Source organism: Pygoscelis adeliae, unplaced genomic scaffold, assembly GCF_000699105.1.
Source record: "Pygoscelis adeliae isolate BGI_AS28 unplaced genomic scaffold, ASM69910v1 Scaffold270, whole genome shotgun sequence".
Taxonomy (NCBI): domain Eukaryota; kingdom Metazoa; phylum Chordata; class Aves; order Sphenisciformes; family Spheniscidae; genus Pygoscelis; species Pygoscelis adeliae.
In genome coordinates this window covers 2,299,053-2,314,589 of record NW_008823916.1, presented here as the reverse complement: position 1 = coordinate 2,314,589, position 15,537 = coordinate 2,299,053, and positions in this window count along the sequence as shown.

Here is a 15,537-nt window from a genome sequence, read left to right as displayed (position 1 = left end):
CTTTCCCTGATAAAAAGAGACAAACAGAGCAGCAATGCCTATTTGCCAGTTGTGGCTATCTCAGAATCCAGACCCAAAGAGTAGAAAATGGTCCTGTTAATGCCAGTAGAGAAGATATGGCAATTTCTTCTCCTACATGCTGAAAGGACCTCATTGAATGTGCACCTTTACCTGCAGACCTCTTCAGCTGAGCAAATGTTTTTGCCAATTAAAGGGTTTCCTGCTGCTGTGGTTGATCCACACAAATGGACATAGAGGGGAGGCGTGGAGGAAGGAATCATTAAATCAGCAGAACAAAGGCATGAGGGCAAGTTAAAAGACCTGATCTGAATAAAGGCAGCTCCTCAAAATATCAGTGTCTTTGTCCTGCCTGTCCTTCATCCATCCAATTCTCCTGAATGCTGTAGAGAGGCTTTGTCATTCTCAATGACATGGCGGGAGGAACCAGTACTTCAGCACGCTGCCTAAAATAGCAACAGACAAGAGACAAAGTGCTCAGAGGTTCAGCTCAGTCTATGAATGCTCAGAATTTCAGGGCCAGATCTGGATTATTCAGTCCTCACAATAAGCTTCCTCATCACAGATACTTGGTGCTTTGTAGATTGAGCTATGAAGATGGCCTCATTCATGGTTGCTCCTCTCACAGTCGTTATCTATTTAAGTTAAGGTAATGTGTGTTAGACGGGTGAGGTACCAATACCACAGTAGTACTGCGATTCAGAACTGGGCCCAAATTGCTAGGATATCTTTAGCAGCCTTATGTAGCCCTGATGAAATCAGGATCCATTTTTCCTCATCTCCAAAATTCCTCATCAATTAGACAGTCACTCCAACATCCTTATTTCTTTCCAGGTTCTTGTACAAGGTTTATCACCATGATGTTTGGGCAGTTTCCCGTGTGTGAGTGAGTGACTTAGGAGCACCTGAGTACTGAGATTATTGCAGCTCTACATTTATATTATCAGAATTTCCCCTACTACTGCCTTTTTCTTCCATCCTTTCCTCTCCTATTTATCTAGTAATTCACCTCTTGGGTCTGAGAGATATGACCTGTGAGAGGATCCCAGACTGAAACTGCCACTTCAAGAACTATGATTGAGTTACTTTCCCATAACTATTAATATCAACCCTCCAAAACTTGTGTATAGGACATTGCAACATGCCCTTACCTGCATTGTCAGCAGCTTGCAATACTGATACAGGACTTTCCGTCCTCACAAAACAGTTGCACCAAGAGGCCTTTATATTCCTTGTTAGTATTTACAGTGGTCTCCTTCCACATGAGGAAGCAACCATAAGCAATACAATCGCATCACTCCCATAGACCTTCTCCGCTCCATTGTCCAGTACATGCTTTTGTGCATCTAAAGCATGGGTCATGTGTGTGGGGATAGAATAAAATAAACCTGCTGAAGTCACTGTGTTTCAGATGGATAGACCGGACCATGGAAAACAACATCTTTGTGCCACGTTCCTGCAAAAATTTGGTGTGTTTATGTCCCCCTGCCATAGCTAGCTACCTTGCATAGAAGATAGCAGCCTATTGCTTACAACAGTGAGATGGAGTTACTTTTTCAGTCCAGTGGAAGATTTGAAGGTTCAAACCCCACAGATGCTTCATTTTTTACGCTGTGTCTTCTGCTAGAGATTGGGGTTTTTTTGCCAGTTCATGAGAATAGCCTAGTAGGTAGCTGGCTTGTAACTACCACTACTTTCTGAGCAACACCAGGGTTAAATGGGCCTTGTTGTGGAGGGAGGCTGTGTGTGCATAAGCCTTTTCAAAGTCCCTGAGCATTTATCATCGTTCCTGTCTCCCAGTTAATGAGCAGCTAAAGTGATTTTCTATTGCTTGTAATTCACCAAAATTGTTCTAAGTGTTCGAAGAGCCAAAATTGACAGGCTAATGCGGCCGCTTGCCTGACTGTCTCAATGGCTCATCGAAGGGTGAGCTGATTGCTGCCTCGGTGATCAGCCGAGGTGCTTCAGACAACATCATTTCTGTAATACATCAACAATCTGAAAGCTGAAAACAAAGGCCAGAGGAGAGCAATCATCAGTCACAACGCAACGCTTAAGGCTAAAATAGGTCAGGGCTGAATACTAAAGAGTACAAGGAAGAAAAAAGTATCCTCCTATTCACTGTTTTTCTTTCTCTCTCACTGACTCTCTGTGTCAATCTCCAGGCAGTGTCCTGGTGGTTCTGGACCTTTCCTTCCTTAAGCAGACTAGATTAAGGTGGAATTGAGAATGGAGTGGGATGGTTGGGTTTCTGTTGCCCTGGTAGCTTTGTTGTTACATCTTGGAAGACTGAAAAGTGGAAGGAGCAGCCACCGACTACAGGCGAGTGCACTGGAGAAGACATCAGCCTAAGACAAGTCCTCCATATGTTAGAGGTAGTGTTTGCTGCTCAATCCCCTTCTCTTAGTCCTGGGTAATATGGCAGCTTCGGGAATGAATGTTCTCAGGGATGCAAAAAGAAGGTCCAACAATGCCAGCCCCCGGCATTTGAACCCTAAGTCAGACTATGCTCCTAAAACCTCCAAAACATAAACCTAGCTTAAAAAGCCTGAGATTTTGTGTTTACAAATATACGTGTATATACATATATGTAGACACACATAAATACTGACAGAAAAATGTTTCAGGATTTGGTTTCAGGGTTTTGAGTTTTTAGAGTGTACTTTGGTTGCATTTCTGTTGTTATTCCTCCAATGACAGGAATTAGAGAGTTATCTGAAAACAAACCAGAGTACAGTTGGAAAGGCACAGCACGGAGGGTGCCTTGCTTCCCATACTGTGAGTATTGGTCTCTCTGATGTCCAAAGTGTTGTGAGTCCCTGTTGAAGCCTTGCAGATGAGAGCTTCAGTGGCTCTGCTGTATGTGAATTCTCTGGTACCTAATAACATAGTTGACCTCATATTCCAGATATTCCCTGAGTAAAGGCATAGGGTCTCTGCCTTCTAATCAGCCACCTATTTTCACAAATCTACAGGAAAATGGTGTGTTTTAAAGTGCTTTACCTTTCTGGCCAGCTGGCTTAAAAATGGCCAACATGTTCCAGTGTTGTTGGGAGGGGATGAATACATGCACAGAGTGAGTGCATGACCTGAGTTTCCTTAGGAAAAAAGGCTAAAAAAAAAATTATTCAAGTTCTCGCTCAGTTGTAGGAGCTGAGGTTTTCAGAAAACTCCCTTAAATGCTTGGACTCAAGAAAAAATATCTCAAGCATTGGGAAAACTGAGGCTACAGAGAAGTCTAACCAAGCCTAACCAAGGATTTTAGCATTCTGGATCTAACTCCTTCCTTTTCTTGCTCAGGACATGAGTAAGAATGCAAACTTGTTTTTTCTCCAGGTGCTCCACTGTGAACTTAGTGGACCAGGAGATGCCTTTTTGTTTGCCTCCTTGCAGACATAGGTGTCTCTGCTGGAAGTTAAAGTGTCTACAAGTGTGGCTTTCAGGATTACTGGAATTCAAAAGCTTTCTTGCATCATCAAGCGCAGACCCCAGGGAAGTCATTTTAACATGGTGCTTATGCACTCAGCCCTCTATATCTGAGCTAGACAGCTTGAAACCTTGAAATACTATGGCAATTCCTCTACGTCCAGTCCAGTCTCTCACCGTCGTGAAGCTCAACTACAGATGAAATTTGAAGGGATTTATCCAACCACTCTCATCAAAGCCAGCCACTAAAGAGAGCTCTGAGTATATACCCCAGAAACTGTGTTTATTTATTCACCAAAAATTTCTTTGGATTACAAATTAGTTTTTGAACATAATTTTCAGTGTGCACTTTGTTTGGTGCGTAAAACCTGAGTCTGTGTGAGCTGACCACAGGGCTGTCTTAGCAACGGCTGCCTTGTCCTGAGTACAAGGGGTAATTACACTAATTTAGTCTGAGAGAACGATGGCTCTGCCTTCAAACTTTAGAGATGACTGAGAGACAAACTTAATGTTTTTTTAAATCAGAGGTCCTGGATTCAATTCTCACCATTGTGACCCAAGAACAGGCATCAGCCTGTGACGTACAATGGGTAAAAATAGCCAGGGACATACAGGAGCAGGTTTCCTGTCCCAGGAACAGGAATAACTTGTGCTACATGGATGTTCGGGATCTTTAGATACCATATGGTCGATCTGTACACACATAATATAAAGCATGGAGAGACCGTAGCAAAGGCGTGATTTGAACCTGTATCTTCTGAATTCCTGGAAAAGGTGTTGCCTGTAGAATAACATAAATAGCACCATTAATTGCTTTTCTGAGACTTGTTTGCACAGGTCCTGATTTTAGTGATGGTTGAGGGCACTCAGGAGATTTCTTGAAGGATTTATTTATGTGCTAATCTTTCTTGGCTTTTAATGTAGATAGAGGATGGCTCGTCTAGAAGCTGGAGGAGGAGCTGGGTCGCTGTTGAATTACTGATTTAAGGAACCTGCCTTGTTTTGTTGACTACTGAGTGAACCTAAAGATTTTACTCTCACTAGCCTAAAACTAAGAAAAAAGCTAAGAAGAAAAATTGCCAACATCTTCCTTATTTATTCACAGAATAAATCCCTCTCATGGTAATTGTCCACATCTCCATCTTCTTTGGCTAGCTTGCCTTTCAGATTGCTTGTTTTTATATAGTTGGATGCATAGGTTGTTTATAAACAAAGAGAGAGGCAGAAAAGACAGAAAGCACATCTGAAAAGGAGACTTAAATAGAAAGGATGCTTAGATTTAAAGAATTGTCCCCATATCCGATAGTGACGCATTAAATCACTGAATTTTCAATAACTCATACAGTATCTCCATGGAGATGTGCACCATATGGAGTTAATTAGTAGAACAACAAAACAATCAATTAGTTCCTTAATTAGTTTTACTAAGAAATGATAACAAACACAAACAATTTATTCAAACAAATGCCCAGACCGCAATGATAGTTTAATGGCCCCTGTGAAACTGGCTCCATGCTGAGCCCCTTAGTGTTTCTTTGATTGATTTTGAAGATATTAAGGGTAAATGTTAGCTTTGGTCCAGCCAAAATGTTTTATCAGTATGATCAATTATTTACAGTATTAGAACACAGAAAGGAGATTGCTGGGAGGTTTTCATGAAAAAAAAAAAAGGGAAAGAAAACCTTAAATAATATGGTTGCATCAGGCCAGTATTTAACCTGGTAGCAATATGTGGGCATTAAGACCATAAGGATTTGCCCTGCATGCCACAGTATCATTTGATTCTAGAAATAAACTGGTTTTCTGTATCTTATCCAGATTGGTATTTTTGGTACATACATTACTTGGAGAAGACTGAATCAGGAATGCACAGGTCATCCATTAACTCGGACATATTCAAAACAAAGTCATGCTGGGAAGTGGGATATTGGCAATAAAGCCGTTGGGTACAGATCATGGAAGTCAGAATGTGCCAGGGGAAATTGCTGGGGTTTTTTTTTATGCTGATAGGTATCACAGGTATTTGTATGAGATATTTTTGCATGAAGGGAGGCATCTCTACATATCACACCTGACTTCTACTGATCTCAAGAAGGACTTGAGAGCTCTGGAGTACGCATTACCTATGCCACCAAGAAAAGTAAATATCAAAATTAGCTCCTTTGCTGCACTCAGGAGCTGTGATTAATTGCTTGTTAACAAGATGTTCAAAGTACAACGATTTATCTGAGTTTGATCAGGCAGATTATGGGATATAACATTTTAATAAATTCATTGTGACTGTAGATATATGTTAAAATGATAAATAGATCAAGCTACTATAGATGTTTTAGATCCAATAAAGTTATTTTTAGAATGTGTTTATGTGATGGACTAACCTATTATTTACCCAGTTGCATTTTTATGAACTAATCCTTTTCTTTAAAAAAAAATGCCTTGACTTTAGAGTGGTGTTTTATTACTACCATCTTCCCCATAATTCTTCTTTCCCCAATAAATAGATCTCTTTTTTCTTGGAAAAAAAATCCTGTCTTTGTAACTTTGGAGGAGGCTCGGGCCTTGCAGCCAGAGGCTGTGTGGGAATGATGCTCAGGATGCAGATTGTGAGCAGTCATACCCGGAGGGGGCACATCTGGCAATGCTCTTTGGGGGAAACTCATCTGCTGAACAGTCTCTCCCAGCTGGAACATCTGCAGCAGGGGACCAGGTAATGAAAACTGCTGGCAGAGAGAAATGCAAACTCTTGTGTAAGTCATCAAAGCCACTATCAATCTGTAGTCTTCATTTCTTTGACCACTGAAGTGTGTGTGTATATATTTGTGTCTGTGCCTGAGTCTTCCTGCTAAATCAGTGAGCGAAATGGAGACTCTCTCTCTTTTTATGCCCTTGCTTTAGTAGCTCCTTTTGCCAGTCAAGCAGGCTGTAGGTGGGTTTCCAAGGTAGCCTTTGTTTCAGGAAACGGGTTCAGGACTGACTCCTAGTCTGCAAAGGAGTAGGTGGCACTATCTGCTTTGTTTCTGGGACGCTGGCTATCGCTGCAGTCCCTGAAGATGCTGGTTTAAGAAAAAACTAATACACTCTTTACGAGCCTCAGTACCTGTGGCTTCTTTACAGCACTTCACTTTGCTCTGCTCCTACTTTTGGAGGCTATATTAAATAGCTATTCTAACCTTGTGGATACAGCTTATTATTTTGCCATTGCTGTACAGCTTATTATTTTGCAGGAATACAATGTCATTTTCAGGTCTGTGTAAACCAACTCTTCCTCTCGGCTTTGTCCTGCAGGTCATCGTGAGGTGTTCCAGTAACACAGCCACCATCTTCAGCACCCCAGCAGGCTCCGGTTGGTGGCTGAGTAGCTGAGGATAAATCGCTGCTTGCAGCCAGGCTGCTGGTTAGAATATAAATGTCTAAACTTTGGAGAAGTGACCTCTGTTAAGTGGTTTAATGCAGTCTGTTGCCAGGAGCTCATGAATTCTGTATTACAGCAAGTAGTTCCATGAGATTGCAACTATCTTACTAATAATACAACCTCAACATATTTATCACAAAAACTCGGACATAGAGAAAGTATAAATATCTTTGATACTGGGAAATGAACTGGCTGCCTATAGGCATCCTCTTTGCTTTATTGATTTAACCCTTTACAGGTGTCTCTGTCAGGGACTGGTGCAAACCTGGTGCAAAGAAACAGATTTAAAAGGATTAACCAACGATACTTATGTGTCTGCACAACATACTTAATTCAACATGATTCAGAGTGTCTTACAGATGTTACCAGCAGACCTACAGGTTGGATATGAGAAGGCTTGCTTCATAAACTGGTGAAATGCAGCCATTTGTGCATTTGGGTTAGAGCAAACGATTTCTCTCACTATGCAGTGTATTTAGGAGAAGGAGTGAAGAAGAAAACTGTGTCCAGCTGAGGCACCATGAATAATTTCAGGGAGGCAGAATGCTGATCCTGTTGGTTGTTTCAGGTCGTCAGGCACAGCACAATGCTTGGGATTGCCTCATGCTTTCTGACCCGGTGTGCAGGATTCTGCTGGCCAGAGGATCTCAGGTGGGCTGTAACTGGTAAAAGGTGCCCAAAGGGGAGAATAATGACAGTGATCTTTTGAGAGCACAGTAATGGGAGTGCCAGGTGACTGCTTGTCCTATGTAATACATGAGTCTGGATGGATCTGCTACCAAGGAATTGTTACCAATGACCTTGGTTTTAAGTCCACCCCATCGCTCCCCATGACATCAAGCTCTTTTTCTGTTGTGTTGGAGGATTAGAGACCCAGTGGACACTTGCTAAACATAACCACCGTTCACTGTATCTCAGATCACTCAGGAGGTCAGATGGTGCCTGTTTTCTGGCATTAACCCTGTCTGACTTGTGCTATCTGATGTGATCAGAGACCGTAGTGGTACCGGGTAGATTTTAAAGCGCATGGATATGGTCAGGTAGAGTTGATTTCTCCATTCCTAAGGGGATTTAGGATAGGGAGAATTAGAAGTTATTATGCACTAGCTAAAATCTTTTGTGTGTGATCAAGTCTATGTGATAAAGATAGTCATGTTCTGGAGTGATAAAAGCCTAATTTCACGGGCCATCCACACTGTTTTTCTTGAGACAGATAATGTTCCTACCACACACATATCCCCATCTTCTTTTTTGGTTAAGATCTCCTTTTACTTCTTTTTAAAATGAAGTAAAACTTTGGAGTTGCTGAAGAAGTAGCACTTTTTATGGTCATTTTACCCCCAAAAATCTTCCAATATTTCAAACAGCAGCAAACTTTGGAGAGCAAAAAAAAAGTTTTTGAGGTTCTTTTCCTTTGAAATATGGATTGGATACAGACAGGAGAAGGTCAGGGCTGCAGCAGCTGAGACAGCAGGAGAGGAGAAAATGTCAGGGCTGCTTTTTATTGTTTTTATGATACTACTTAGACCCAATAAAATGTGTCAATTTCAGATATAAACAACTTGAGATGGGTCCAGAAAAAATGTGATGACATTATTGAAATGTGGGCTGTCCTGCTGAGCCGCATTTCTCACTGTAGTTTCACTCTGTGATGGGTGCGCAGACCCGCCCTCCAGTTTGGGAGAATCATTCTTTAAGTATGTATTGTGCTTGATGCATGGATTTAACTCTTACGTATTTATTTGTAGCGGGAGAACGTTTTCAGCTGTGAAATCCCTGTGAAATTGAGATTTCACTGTGTGTTCAACTTCAGGCCCTCTGAATAACCAGGGCCCTGTTTCCAGTGGTGCAATGTGCTCTGCAGGCAGCTGGATCTGCAGCTGGAGTGTGTGCTCAGCATGCTGAGGGCAGCGATCCTGCTATGTACTAGGCACTTCTCTACCTCTGAAAAATGTGAGCAATCCTCATTGCACCTTCCTCTCTGCTCACTGAGTTTGGAGGGATGCTTCAAAGCAAGAAAGAAAAACTCTATCTACATGCTAACCTCTAATTCACATATGAGCAAAGTCTGCTGACAGGGAAATGGATCCCAAAATCAGACCTATGTGTATGAATTTTATTAACCCTTGTCATCTCTGGCAAAATGGATCCGAGCTGCTTGTGGACTTTGCTCCTACAGTGGTCACTGCAGTGTTGCCCTACAGAGATGGGAAGGGGCAATGCCAGCAAGAACTTACCAAGATAAGAGGAAGATGAAATCTCTTTCTTTTGCCAGTTTTTCCACAGCCTGCCCACAGATGTACATTTGCTTTTCAAGGCAAATGTTGGCTCAGGACATTACAGCCACATTATAAAGAGAAAGTTCTTCCTGATAGAGATGTAACTGTCTCTAATTAGTGCCTGGTAGGGGATCCCAAATCCACCTGACCTTGTGACAACCTCATCCATACAAGTGGAGACCTCTGAGTCTCAGAACTTGTCTCTCCCTTGCCTATTTTTTAATTTTTTTTTTTTCCCAAGGCTCTCAGATTGATGAAACCTCAATTATCTTAAACTCAAAGCTAGGCACACTGAGAGAGCTGTCTGAGGACACGACTGCTCTTGCTCATTTAGATCAGACACTTTCTCTCTAATATTTTCAATTTTTTGTAACATGCACTTTATTTTTTAATGTCCGACTTTTTTTTTCCCTGGAGCCGCAATCATCTTCTACACGACTGACAACAAAAATCCTTTTACTGTCTCTGGTCCATGCTGTTTTCCCAGCCCAGGGACAGCTGCAAAAAATAAGCAGCCCCACTGAAGACTGATCTCTCTTTGCATAAATACAGTGGTTATGGAAAGGTGTTCATTCTATTTTCCACAACCTGTCATGTTGACTTTATAATGAATCGGTTACTCAGCTCTGGAAAGCAGGTGGAAACCTCTTCTGACAGCCCCTGACAAAGGAATAGGCAGGAAGAAGGAGAAAAGAATTGCTGGATATGAACTCCTAGTACTTACATGGACAGTGGCAGGAACTGAGGAAAGATGTAGGTTTTGAACAGGATTTAAAGGCTTGATCAATCGTAACAATGATGGAAATGCTGCCATCAAATAATAATAAAAAGATATATAACTGGTTTTACACCATCAATTATTTTCTTCCCTAGCGAAAGCGATGCAAAGGTGGTGTTTTGGAAACAGAATCAAGAAGCAGGTAATCAGTCTATTTACATTCTCCAAGCCAAAGGGAATATAAAAAACCCGAGGAAACGGCAGAAATGAGCATTAGTAAAACTGATCTAATCTCTGGTGTTATTAGTTGCACAAGCCAGGCTGTTTGATAGATATACATATATATTGCTTCTCTCCTCGTTCAGCCATGGTCTCATATAACATCTGTCATCCTGCTTGTCCCCAGTGACAGAGACAGCCCTACTGAGCATGCCCTGCAGATTCAGCTGGTAAGGATCGCTCTTCCCCAAGCCGTACAAGTATCGTTTTCTCCGCGAATAGGGCACGGTACTAACAGTGAATTGTGCTTGCAGGATGAGTAGCTATTCAGCCCTGGCACAAACTGAATGTGTTAGCATTTTGCAGGAGCTGGGCATGCTCGCTGTACATTACATTATTATAAAAGACTAAGCACAATAAGAGGTTGTAGAGGCTGAACCCAAGAGTTTTAGCTTAGTTTCCTAGGGAATTGAAATGTCTGTGGTATAGTGTCCAGGCATCTATCAGACCCGACGTAACAATCTCAGAACCTGTTGGCTTATGTCAAACAAACTTGGGTCAAACTTGGCAGATGGGTCAAGCTCTCAAAAATTTTAAATTCCTGTAGATTTCATGAAAACAGACAGATGGATGGAGAAGAGGAGGAGCCCTAATAATATCCCCAGGCTGCAGTGTTGGCTCAACCTTTATTAGATATCAGAAATTTTAAAGGGACATTGAGTCCTGAGACATAAATCCTTCAATTGCCCAGCTTCATTGGTTCTGCTGCTCAGGGAGCTGCTTCTTTAATTTGGCATTTTTTCTAAAATTTAAAACTCTTAGGAGAGCTTCCACGCAGTTTCATTCATGCTAAACACACTTTCTTTCCCCCTCAGATGATGTGGTTAGAACTGAAATCCCTTGAAAATAAAAACTAAAAAGATGATGACATTTGATGTGATAAATCCTAATGTTAAATGGCAGAGGCAGCCGCAGCCTTCCTGATGACAATCAACAACCTCAAACAGAGATGACGACCAGCATTAAGCAGTACAACAGCCAGATGATTGTCTTTTGTAATTTTGTTGAGGACCACAAACAACAGGAGGAATCCAAAGAGGGGTGGGTGTGTGCATCTCCTACTGCACTCAGGCAAAGGTGCTGTGTTGCTGTGACGGGGTCCAGGACCTCACATACTCAGATGCCATCAAGCTAGTGTGATGAAGGCAAGCCAGAGCTGGGTGCCTGGATCCTATAAATAAATCAGACTTGAACACCTGGCTGCCCCTAAGATACATTTTGAAAGTATGAGTTGAAAGCCAACACCCCCTTGAAGAAAATCAGAGGAGAATTAGAAGGGGCAGCTGAAGGAAGAGAGCTATGGGAAGAGGGACTCTTTTTACTTCTTTGTAAGGAAAAAGCATCTGCCAGCACTTTAATCCAGGCTGATTGGTTCTCCTGGGCTGAGAGGGAGCTGTTTCTGGTGTGCAAAGCTGGTGTATACAGACGAAAGTGCTTTCAAATATTTTTTAAAGAGCCCTGAAGAGAAATGTGATTTTTCTGTGAAACTCTTGAGAGTTTTTAAGCATGGATTTGTTTGGGTAAATTGTGAGTGAGTGCCCTCCTGTGAGCACATGGGAATGGCTGTTTAATTGGCCTACACCTGGTGTTGATTATGATGCTACTTTTTTTTTTTTCCTAATTCCCTTCACTGTATCTCATTCTGATCAGCTTCACTGCTGTACCCCACAGCTTGGGTTTGGCATGCCCGGTGTAAAGCATAAAGAGTGCTGTAAAAATTATGAAAAGGTCTCCCCACCTTGATGTAGTTCATCGTTAAAAAGCGAAGGCACAAGTTGTTCAGCCTGGTTGGGAAGTTCTTGATTTGGCTCTGGGAGGGGCAGAGGAGCTTGCTGTATCTAAGGCTGTATTTTCTAAGCAGGACTTCCCCTTTACTCCCTATTAGGTGCACAACAATATTTAAGTGGAAACAAACCATGTCCCTCATTGCTGGCCATTGTTGGTTACTGTGGCAGGCAAATGCCTGGCACAGCGAGCTGTACAAAGGCATAAAGGCTGAACCTTGCTGCATTGCAGCCCTGTCTTGCCTACCAATTAATTGTCTCACAGGCAACTAATTGGGCCTTGATGTGCCTCAGTCAAACTGGGTAAGTCCCAAGCCATGGTCTGGACCAGTTGTATTGGTGTAAATGCAGAGGGTGCTTTTTTTTTTTTTTTAATTTCAGTCAGATCTCTGGGTGCTCACCTGAGAATCAAAACCCATCTCATGTCTAAAATGGGAAGTTCCAGTTCTGGAATTGCATTTACTGGGCTCCCAACTGTCTCTGTATCTGCAGAGGCACAAAGAATAGACTTACACTTGACATTGCCTGGGTGTGAACTGAAAGGGGTGAAAGAATTACTTGCAGCTTCTTCAAATATTGTCATTTCATTTTTTTGCAGGGCTGTAGGGCTAAAATAATCTGACTTTGAATTTGAACAGAAACTGAAAAGCAGGAGAATTTGGGAAGGGGTGGTACTCATGCAAGGCATTTGCTGTTAAATTATAGCCTTGCCATGAAAAGCAGTTGCGTGTCTGTGTAAGTGTGCAGAGAGAGGTTAGAGTGGGGAGGGGGTGTGGGCAGGAAAATACATTTGATTTAACACGCAGGTTTTCTCAGTCCTTTGGAGACCACTTTTGGTGCAAGAAAATAAGAAATTTTCAAGGACTGGACTCTGCATAATATTTCAGGATTAAGCAAACAAACAAACAAAAGCCCCCAACCCAACACCAACGCTCTGAGTAAGTACCCTTCTCATGGGCTGCTTTGTTATTTTCAGATCTGAAGCCTTTCTTTTCACATGGCTCCAATCTTTATTAAAAAGATGAAACATCTGGAAGTGTGTGTGTGTTTGTGCTTATATAGAGATCCTCCACACTGAGCCTATGTCTGCTCTGTGCTCGTTAACCAGCTGCAGATTCTAAATCAGGGTTGTGACTGGAGCTGAGATGTGGGGAAGAACCCACCTGGTGAGCAAGACTTACTATTTATTTTTCTTAAAGCCCTCAAAGTTTATTCAGCTGGTGAAACAACAGACCTCATTTCTTCAGCTGAAATGTTAAAAAGAGAGAGAGAGGGGGAAAAAAGAACAAAAAGCGAGTAAAGGAAAGCACGGAAGGAAAGAGGAGGGAAGAAAAAAAAAGAGAAAATGGAAGGATTGCCTCAGTCTGCTTTGCTGGCTTTGCTGCTTGTTAGCACATGGAAGAACGGTGCCTTGTATTAGTGAAACACAGCCCTGTGCCCCGGGGGCGTCTCTTTCGCATCTCATCATGGGTCATTCATTGCAAGACATCTTGTAATGCTCACGGTCCCCTGTCTGTATACATGGTAGATTTGGCGGCCCTAATTCCAGGCCCACAGCTGGGATGCAAACTCTCTAAGTGAAATTTGCCATGATATGAGATACAAATATTGTGGACACAGCAATTTGGTGGACCTGCCACCTGCCAGTTTATCAGACAAAGCCACCAGCTGAACTGCTCACAGAGTAGACAGCAGCTCTGCAATCCTCTCCTATGTCCCTTCTCACGCTCCTGACCCTCCTGACCCAGTGCAGATGGAAACTCTGATGCTTATTACTCCAAACGTTAACTTTTTCTTTGTTGTAACGATTTTCCTTTGCCTTATTCATTTTGTTTAGGACTGAGAATAAGTTTTGTTCCAGTCTAGTAATAACCTATAGCCACGAGCTGGGGAGTTGAGATTTCAGAGAGATAAAAAAACAGAGCAGAAGAAAATATGTGAAAAATTGCAATGACAAGGTTTCTGCTGGTAGCTTGTGATACAGAGAAATGAAGTCCCAGGCCAACGTGCTTTGGCAGCTGAGAAAGTGCTAATGCTGGCATTGTCTATCTGGCAGACAGGCAGGCAGAGGGGCTGAGTTGGTGCATGAATCAGGTACAGAAAACACTTGCAGAAGGCTGTACAATACAAGCAAATCTAAACTTTCAAGCACACACTCAAGTCAGTCTCCTGTGTAGTATAGCTGTGGGTCTTATACACAATTTTCTCTTCCTCTTTAACCTGGCAAGCCCTACAAATGCAAATAGGGAAGGTTGTTTTCATCTAGTCTGGAAAATACACAAGTCCCAAGGTGTTTGACTTTGTCAGCTCAATGGCAATGAAGAGCACAGAAAATGTTGATATACCAGTTCCCGTGAATTTACAGGACCTATAAGCTATGCGCAGTCTTCCTCTGTGGAGTTCAGTCTTCACAGTGTGTTCTGGTGTGGATTGTGTTGCGCTATGGCTAGCTCACAGGAGCATCTGTGTATTTTGAAAACTTGTCTTTGCACATCTTAGAGAAGTGCAATGCTCTGCCAGGCTCCAGCAAACTGAAGGTCAGAAAAGTTCCCTATGGACTACACTGATAAAATCCTGCTCTTGCAGACAGGCAGTACCAGGGAAGATTGGGCTGGGGGATTAAAACCTCATTTCTGTTCCATCTATTTTGGCAATCCCATTTCCCAACTCACAAATAGCCTTTTTTCACTGCTTATCCCTGGCATGTGGTGTTATCCATACACAGATACCAGCAACACATTGGCAGCCTCTGTCCTTCTCCCACATTTAGCCCTACTCTCCTGGAGAAGGATTTATCCCCACTTTCAGATGTGTAGAAGAAACAGCTGGATCACAGCTCATTTTAGGTGCACATAAGCCTAGGACTGGTGAAAGGTGGGCAATCAGTACAATACTGCATTCAGATATATACCTCCATCATAATGGCAGAGCAGTTTCCCCTCTTGCTGTACGGCTTAGAGGTGGAAGTACCACCTGTGAGTAGGAGTAGGAGTGAAGTTCTTTCTCCCTCTCTGGAATTTGTGCTTTTCATGGAGGTGATCAGACAGAAGTATCAAAACAAGGCTTGTTGATGCAGACGAGAAATGCAACTGATTTTAAGCTGACCCACAAACAGCTCTCTCCTAGAAGCTGGTCTTATAAATGACCTAGGCGAGATCTGAACCTGTGGTCAAGTCAAAGGAGCCTCAGCCCGTTATCAAACCACTGAGCTCACAGCTCTTGATATGCAATAAATCCCCAGTGGCAATTAGCTCCAGCCTCTCCGTATTTCTCCTGTCCGCAAGAACTAACCACGTATCTGTCTCCCCCTCAGTTGCACGTGGTGTATTTTGGGCACCAGGAAATATTTGCGAAGAGCAGTGACTCTGCGTGGCTATAATAAACACGTTGCCACGTTGATGATTTATTGAAGTCCCACCAGCACCCAATTATGTAAATCCGATTACCTGTTGAGGAGGCTTTGCTGAAACAGCTTGTAGTTGTAACACTTTATTTTTGTTGGAAATGGGAAAATTTAGTTGAAAGCGACTTTTGAGTCTTAAGCATTAGGCTCCCAGAGCTGAATACGGATGGTTCACTTGCATGGGGCTCTGGAGGGTGGGTTTATATTCTTTAACGATA